Source organism: Patella vulgata, chromosome 8, assembly GCF_932274485.2.
Source record: "Patella vulgata chromosome 8, xgPatVulg1.2, whole genome shotgun sequence".
NCBI lineage: Eukaryota > Metazoa > Mollusca > Gastropoda > Patellidae > Patella > Patella vulgata.
In genome coordinates, this window is record NC_065886.2 from 1,592,046 (window position 1) to 1,600,561 (window position 8,516).

The 8,516-nt window shown below is 34.3% G+C and overlaps 1 long non-coding RNA gene across 2 annotated transcripts; it reads right to left on the reverse strand.

Moving 5' to 3' along the window:
- Positions 1 to 2,205: 2,205 nt before the first annotated feature.
- LOC126830425 (uncharacterized) lies at positions 2,206 to 6,309 on the reverse strand. Of its 2 annotated transcripts, XR_007683845.2 has the most exons (5): positions 6,050 to 6,309; positions 5,751 to 5,792; positions 4,169 to 4,339; positions 3,935 to 4,016; positions 2,206 to 3,372 (listed from the first exon to the last, which is right to left on the reverse strand). It is a non-coding gene; the product is annotated as an uncharacterized LOC126830425 (long non-coding RNA). The 2 variants fall into 2 exon arrangements; XR_008788979.1 differs by lacking the exon at positions 6,050 to 6,309 and having other exon boundaries at positions 5,751 to 5,985.
- Positions 6,310 to 8,516: the final 2,207 nt, after the last annotated feature.

Sequence of the window (8,516 nt, forward strand, 5' to 3'; positions counted from 1 at the left end):
TAGAATCATCGAAAGCAAAATAGTCGTATATCATCAGTAAATCCATGGTTGTATACATACAGTGCTTTCTTACTAGCTTGCCGAGTGGCAAGATATAGATGAGAAAGAGCAAGGGACCTAACACCGACCCCCGAGGAACGCCAATAGTTAATGATTTGGAAACTGACCTGTTGCATTGACTTTTCTGTGATCTATTCTGAAGGTACGATTTGATCCATTGCAATGCAGCACCACCCACCCCAGTAACCGTTTCTAAGCGCTTGAACGAGATCTCGTGATCTAAGATTCCAGGTGACACCCAGGTCCAAGTGAGCAATCTGGTTTCTGTCTAGCGCCAGGTCAATATCATTCTTTATCTTGATCAATGCTGTCTCTGTACTGTGTCCGACCTTATAAGCTGATTGTAGTCGATCATGTAGACCATATTTTATTAAATGGGAGCTAAATTGGTGGGAAATTATTTTATCAAAAAAAAAAAAAAAAACAGTAGGTTAGAAGCCGGCCTATAGTTTTTAGAACATCAGAAACCAGAATAATGAAAGAAGTGGTAAAAATGTTTTACTTTGTTTCAACAGCCAAGTTGACATGACGTCAAGATTACAGTTAGAAGAATCGCTATTTAGTATGATATCTGTTATATGGTCGCATGATGCCGATACGAACTGATTCAGGAATCCTACCGAAGTAATAGATGCTAACGGTTTTGGAGATTTTAGTGTCTTTGATTTAAGCGACGCATGTTCATCCAAGACACGGAGTTCAGAACTTTTATTTGTTTCATTTTGGGAATTTACGTTGTTATCAGATGTAGTGGTGTTGACTATCGTAGCATGTAAATCGTCAACGAATTTCTGAGTATCAAGATGTTTTAATTTTCTACTTGTGACTGTAACTTTCATAGCAGGTTCAAACATGTATTTTAAACAACCGGTTATTGGGTGATGATCAGAGATTATGTCCTCTCCAACAGTTACTCTGCTTATAACCTAATCAACGATGTGTCCATGACGGTCAGGGGGTTTAGTAACATGCTGACTTAGATCGAACGGCGTCAGTATATCACAAGATTGCGAGTCATAAGAGTCCTATTCATTTTCAAAATAATAGTAGATATCACCTAAAAGCATAAAGAAAACTTTTAAGAAGACAAGTTGTGAGAGAAACGTTGAAAATTCTACAAGCAATGCCTTAGTAGTAATTTTGGTTTTTGCTGAAGGAGGAGGGTGGTACGTATTGTTTTAGAAAGAACACGACTATGTCGAATGGTTGTCTAACGCTTTATTTGACTCCTGTGTAATTTTGTAGAATAAACCAGTGCTGCCCCTTTGCTTGTTAGCTGTAGGTTGGTGATAAACGAATAATTACTGACACAAACAAAGGTCATGTATAACTGGAAAATCGTTATCAGTTAGCCAAGTTGCACTTATGGCCAAAAAGTCGATGTTTTAATCGTTACAAACTCACTAATCTGTACAATGTTCTTCCGGACTGATCTAGCATTCAGGAGACCCATCGTAGCACCTTTGTTCAAGTTACAAGTGTTCAGATCCGCGGGTATAGTGTCAATTTCTATTAAATTATATTAAGAGGATTAAAGTTAGTTGTTAAATACTTTATAACATTAGAGTTACTTATATTCGATTCAGTATTTGTGGAGAACACTTCAGTGATTACCTGTACGAACCTTTGTTTCTGGAACCATCTCGTTTACCCCTTCTAGTTAGCTTTGTATTGATAATCCCCAATTTACAACGGTAGGACAAAACATTTTGATTAATCCTTCGAGGAGCACAATTAAAATCAACCAGTTGTTGGCGATTATCTGATGAGTTATCAAATGGGTATGTGAAAATTATGGTATCTCCCAGGCCTGATATTGATGCGTAATTGTTAAATACGCAGACAATGCTCTCAGAAAGTCGTGTTTCCTGATGATCAAAATACCCCCCCCCCCCCCAAAAAAAAGAAAGCAACCATCTTGGATTTTCCGACTCTACTGTATCCCAAATAAGGACAAACAGACAGACAGACCGACAGGGCAATTTTAATAGCCGTCTGTGTTCTTTGAATGTGGTGGGAAGTCCGTTTTTTTTAAAATCCCCACAGCTATTTAACTGCGTTTCTCCGGTTAAAAAGAAAAACAACAATTTGTGAGTTTTATAAATATTTCTGATTTATTAAGAGAATCTCAACATATTACAACATTAAAGTTTACACATTTAAATAGTATTCGATACAAAATAATTAGTTATATTTATGTACAAACATTTGAAACGGTATTTGGTAACTGTAGCAACATCCATATTATTAGTTTTTAAGATTACGATAGTTTACTTGTACAAAAGACAACCAGATGTGGGACTATGGTTTAAGGGAGTGGGAGGGGTTACATTCCTGAAAAGGACCCGAACAGATAAAAATAGCAGAGCCGTATGTACATACTAATATTAAAACATTTACAATAAACATACATCATGTCAAATTTAGATAAAGAGCTGACAGGTGTCGCCATAATGGTTAAAAAAGATAGATACTGAGCATATGCTGAAAATTCCAGTAAAATTAGTTCATTCCAGAGTTATCGTCGATCGCAGAACAGTTTAGCCACAATTGTCATTGTTACCGTTAGTAACGATAATAAAAAAAAGTCTCGATTATCCATTTTAAAGTTAAATTGTTAAACACAAATCGTATCTAAATCTATTGAAAATCTAGAGCATCCGATGGCATCGAGATGTCAAGTTAATAAATATCTAATTAATAATTTATATAACATTAGGTCTAAAGAAAGATCTGCAATAGGCAGATTTAGCACTTGATAATGCCCGTTAAACATATTAAATATACCCTTTAATTACTTATCTTGTGCAAAACACTAGGACTTTAAACCCCATTTCATTTGTTAATTACTTTAATGTATCTACTGTGTCGTTGTCACACTCCCGTACTGTGTTGTTTTCATGCTGTGTTGGTTCACCTGGCCCTTGGTCTTTTGTGTTTACATGCACGTTAGCGATAGTGTCATACAAGTCATCTGTTATATTGTCATAATGGCTGGTTGGTTCACCTTGGTCTTTTGTGTTTACATCCACGTTAGCGATAGTGTCATCTGTTATATTGTCATAATGGCTGGTTGGTTCACCTTGGTCTTTTGTGTTTACATGTACGTTAGCGATAGTGTCATACAAGTCATCTGTTATATTGTCACAATGGCTGGTTGGTTCACCTTGGTCTTTTGTGTTTACATGCACGTTAGGGATAGTGTGATCTGTTATGATGTCATACACATGTTCTGTTATATTGTCATTATGGCTTGTTGTGTTTTCAAAATGGACAGTTGTTTGAGGTTTCTTGATATTTTGTCTTATAAACCTGATAATTAAAATATTGTTATTATTTTTTTTTCATCAATAATATCCTATTCACAGCAGTTTACTCGGACACAGAACGGGCCAATATTTCCTCTCTCCTACGTCATAAAACATAAATACACGAATAGATCTCGTTCCACCTGAATGGCTAGACAGCTGTCGTTATCAGGGTATCCGACGCACGACTGACACGGGGAACCCACGTCGAAAAATCCAGATGAACTTTCTCTGCCAGTGCAGGGATCGAACACGCAACCTCCAGGCTAGCGAGCCAGCTTCTTGCCCACTTAGCCACAGTGGCTCCGAATATCCAAATAAAATGTTGCATATTGTTATTGGTGTTTCTATTTGCAACGGAAGTCGACACAATAATTATTAATAAATAAAGCAATAGTATGGTTTGACATTATATAAAAATCAGTGAATATATATCTATGTTGGTATTTATGATTTACCATGTTAGTTATTGATTGTCAGTCTAGTTTGCCTTTAGTGCCCCCTCCACCCTCCACTGTTATTATAATATTAAAGTTTATTTATAAATATAATGATATATATCTTACCATGTTATAAAACCTGCAAAAATGATGAATACCAAAACACCACTTATAATCCCTGTTAGCATAACCTCATACTCTAGGCCGACTGTAAAATTAATATACATACTGTTTATACTGATATAAAACATGTGATTATTTACAACAATAGATTCATCCTGATATATATAACGATAGAGTCATAATCTTATGATGAAATGAAATGGGATTTAATGTCCTACCAATGATAAAATTACAAACCGGGACACTGTTGATTACATTCAACTGTCTCTGTAGAGTTACCAATACAATACATTCCACCATTAGCTACTGCAGGATTATCACAATTCCTTGTCCTGGTTTTGTTACCTCCACCACATGAAACAGAGCAGATACTGTATTCCGACCAGTTACTCCAACCGCCGTTCGTCTCTGTAACAGTACATGTAAACTGTATTATTTACTACCCGTGCTCTAATATAGTGATAGTAACATGAAATATACTCTAATATAGTGATAGTAACATCAAATATATTACACTCAACTACTCTAATATAGTCATAATAACATCAAATATACCACACTCGACTACTCTAATATAGTGATAGTAACATCAAATATACCACACCCAACTACTTTAATATAGTGATAGTAACATCAAATATACCACACCCAACTACTTTAATATAGTGATAGTAACATCAAATGTACCAAAAAATGAAATGAAATGGGGTTTAATGTCCTACTGTTCTGCTCCTATACTGGGCTAATGAAGAAGGGCATAAGCCATACAATGTGCTATGAGGGAAATTTTGCCCGGGCAGCGTCACTATCGCCTACTCTTATATCGAATTCCAACTGCCAAGGAATCTTTTACGTGCATTACAATGTATACACGGGACCTCGGTTTTTCGTCTCAGGCCCTCCGTTCTCCAGCACTGACAAGGGGAAACCACGTAGGAAAATCTAGATGAACTTTCTCGGCCAATGCAGGGATCGAACACCTGACCTCAAGGCTAGCCAGTCCGCGTCTTAACCACCTAGCCACCTTGGCTACTCAAATGTACCAGACCCAACTACTTTAACCATGCATTATGCAAGTGAAAAATCTGCTTATTACAAGTCTTTCTTTAGGCCTGAAATGTTATCTAAATTATCAATTAGACATTAATTAACTTATCCAGACCATAATAAACTCTCGATGTCAAGGCTAGCCTTCGATGTTGGCTGGATTAGATTCCTATATGCCGCTAACGGCTATTGATAATTAAATCAGATAATCGAGACTATGCTGTTTATATTAATGATTTTAGTAATGATGACCGAGACTATGCAAAAATTTCACCCGCTTCTTTCTCGGCTCATAGTGGATCAATTTGACTGAAATTTCCAGCAAATTACCTTTACACTATCTAGTTTTTAACTATTATAGCGAGAACTGCCATCTCTTTATCTTATCTCCCATAATGTATCTTTAATATAGTGATAGTAACATCAAATATACCACACTCTACTACTTTAATATAGTGATAATAACATGAAATATACCACATTCAACTAATCTAATATAGTGATAGTAACATCAAATATACCACACCCAACTACTTTAATATAGTGAGAGTATCATATACCACGCTCAACTAATCTAATATAGTTATATTAACATCAAATATACCGCACTCAACTACTGTGCAATTTCTAATTCGTTGTTTTGTTTGTTTAGATTGCCTGTTTTTAAAACTGTCTTTATTATTAAACCGTCTATTCTTGCAATCCTCAATATATCCTCAATTATATTGGACATGTAGGTACACATTTCATTGTGATAAATACAAATATTCACCTGGTTTAAAACAATCACATGACGCCTCCACCATCTCAGGACCTACAATAAAGTAAAACCGGACTAATAAAACTACAAATACGTCATCTAATTGTATTTTGTCAGGTTGTAAATATAAACAAGGTAATTAAAACCGAAATATATTACAAAATAATTACATAACATAAACAATACTTCTACATGTTAATCTAAATAGCGGGCAGACAGCTAGCGTATAATATAAGAAAATTGTGTTAAATCGGCATGTAATATGGATAGTATATATATATATATATATATTTTACATGCAAAAATCCTACCGTAAAAATCTATCCATATAACATCAAGGGAGTCAGCGGTCAAATCATTGAACTCTATCATAGCTTTGCTGTAGATCGGGTGACCGTCGAATTCTGCGAGAATTAGGTCATCATCGTTACATGTGTATACAGGTTTATCGTTAACTGTTACTGTGACCTTGTTACACGATCTGCTTTCCAAGAAGATGTATTTAATTTGAAAATTAAACTTTCTAGCACTAGTTATATTACAAGAACATGTTAATCCTTTAACTGGTGATACTTTACCACTAAAGTACAGATTGAAAAAAAACCGTGATACTCTATCAGTTGTCATGATGTTATATATCTGAGACTCTGTAAATATATATTAAACATACAACTAACAACTATTATATTTAATAATCATTGTTGTTTTTTTTATAGAACAACATATCAAATTAAATATGGAAATAACATACGCTTATTACCTTCTTACTGTGAGTTTATACAGTTAAAAGTTGGATTAGTTATTTCTTGGTTTTGTTGTTAGAATAGATACATCTGAATAAAACAGATACATCTTTATTTAGTTATTCATTTTATACTAAGTTTTAATAAAAACCAGTATGGAAGAAATGTGAAACGATGGTGTTAATGGGATGTAATTTTTAAAATAATGGCCATGATTTAAAAAATATGTACAGCTGTTACCTTCAGAATACTTACCAGGCAAACAGAATTGATCCTTGATCCTTACCGGGCAAACAGAATTGATCCTTGTTTACGTACGGATGTTATCATTAGAATACTTACTAGGCATACAAAAATGAAGAAATTCTCCGTAATCATAATTAGTACCAGCAATATAAGGAAAGGTAAAGTGACAGGACTGTTGATAAGAACAGGCTTGATAAATAGGTAAAGTATCCTTTAGACTTAAAGTATTTTTAATATCGCCAGTACTACTGGTACAGCAGTGACTATCACAACCATTCTTATCCTGTAGCTGCCGACAGCCTTCAGAGCTTGGTTTGGTATAGGCATGCATAGGCCCTAATATATGAATACGTTGACCTCTAGGACAAGTTAGAGTATAATTAGAACATGGTGATCCAGGGTGTCGATAACAATATTCATCTGATACGACAACCATCACTAGAATACAAGAATTAGATTGTGATTTGAATGTGGAAAAACCTATACATTTTCATCACGATAATAAAATATGGTACCAACCATGTGAACAATATGATACCATTACCATAATAAAAGAATCAGATAATTTATAGAATGGTAATACCACCACCATTGCTATAATAGAACAGGCAGTGTGTATGTCTAAAATAACACCGCCATTACTATAATAAAACAGAGAGATTGTCTAGAATGGTAATACTACCACCATTACTATATATAATAAAACAATCAGATAGTATATCTAGATTATGGTAATAACACCACCATTACTATAATAAAACAATTAGAGAGTATGTCTAGAGTATGGTAACAACATCACCATTACTATAATAAAACTATTAGAGGGTATGTCTAGACTATGGTAATAACATCACCATTACTATAATAAAACAATTAGAGAGTATGTCTAGAGTATGGTAACAACATCACCATTACTATAATAAAACTATTAGAGAGTATGTCTAGACTATGGTAATAACATCACCATTACTATAATAAAACAATCAGAGAGTATGTCTAGAATGGTATTACCACCACCATTACTATAATAAAACAATCAGAGAGTATGTCTAGTATGGTATTACCACCACCATTACTATAATAAAACAATAAAATGAAATGAAATGTTGTTTAATGGCACGTCAGCTGCAACCGGGATATATTGCGCCAAACATATGGTGAGGGTTCTCGAGACAAACTAGAAACATATAATCACATATTATCTATATATACATAAATAAAAACAAATATCACAGTAAATATCAAATAAACATAAATATAGACTTTATGTATATATTTAAAACATGACCGGGAAAAATCAGATATATACAATTAAAATTTTCGATAAAAATGTGTCTCTTTTAAAAAATCTAGCGCTTTACAATATAGACCCGTTTGGGCAAACAACTGATGAAGAGATTGGCAACGGTGATGCCGTAATCTTTTATCTTTGAGATGCTTGAACTCAATCGAAATGTGCTTAACTCTCAAAGGAACATGACAGTATTCACATTCTGGTTGAGCCCCTCGCTTTAAGATGAAAATATGTGTTAAAAATGTATGACCTATGCGAGAGCGACACAAAACAACTTCATCTCTCCTACGATAGAAGCTTGGCATAAAACAATCAGAGACAACCCACAACCATGATTATTATGATAATATAATAAATGACCAAAATACCTGAATACAGGAATACAAAAACATTTAGATATGATTTCATCGTCATGCACGCCATAATCTGAAATAGTTAGGTTAATTCTGACAACGGTAATGGTTTAATCAATTGTCTGTAAGAAGGTTGCCTTCG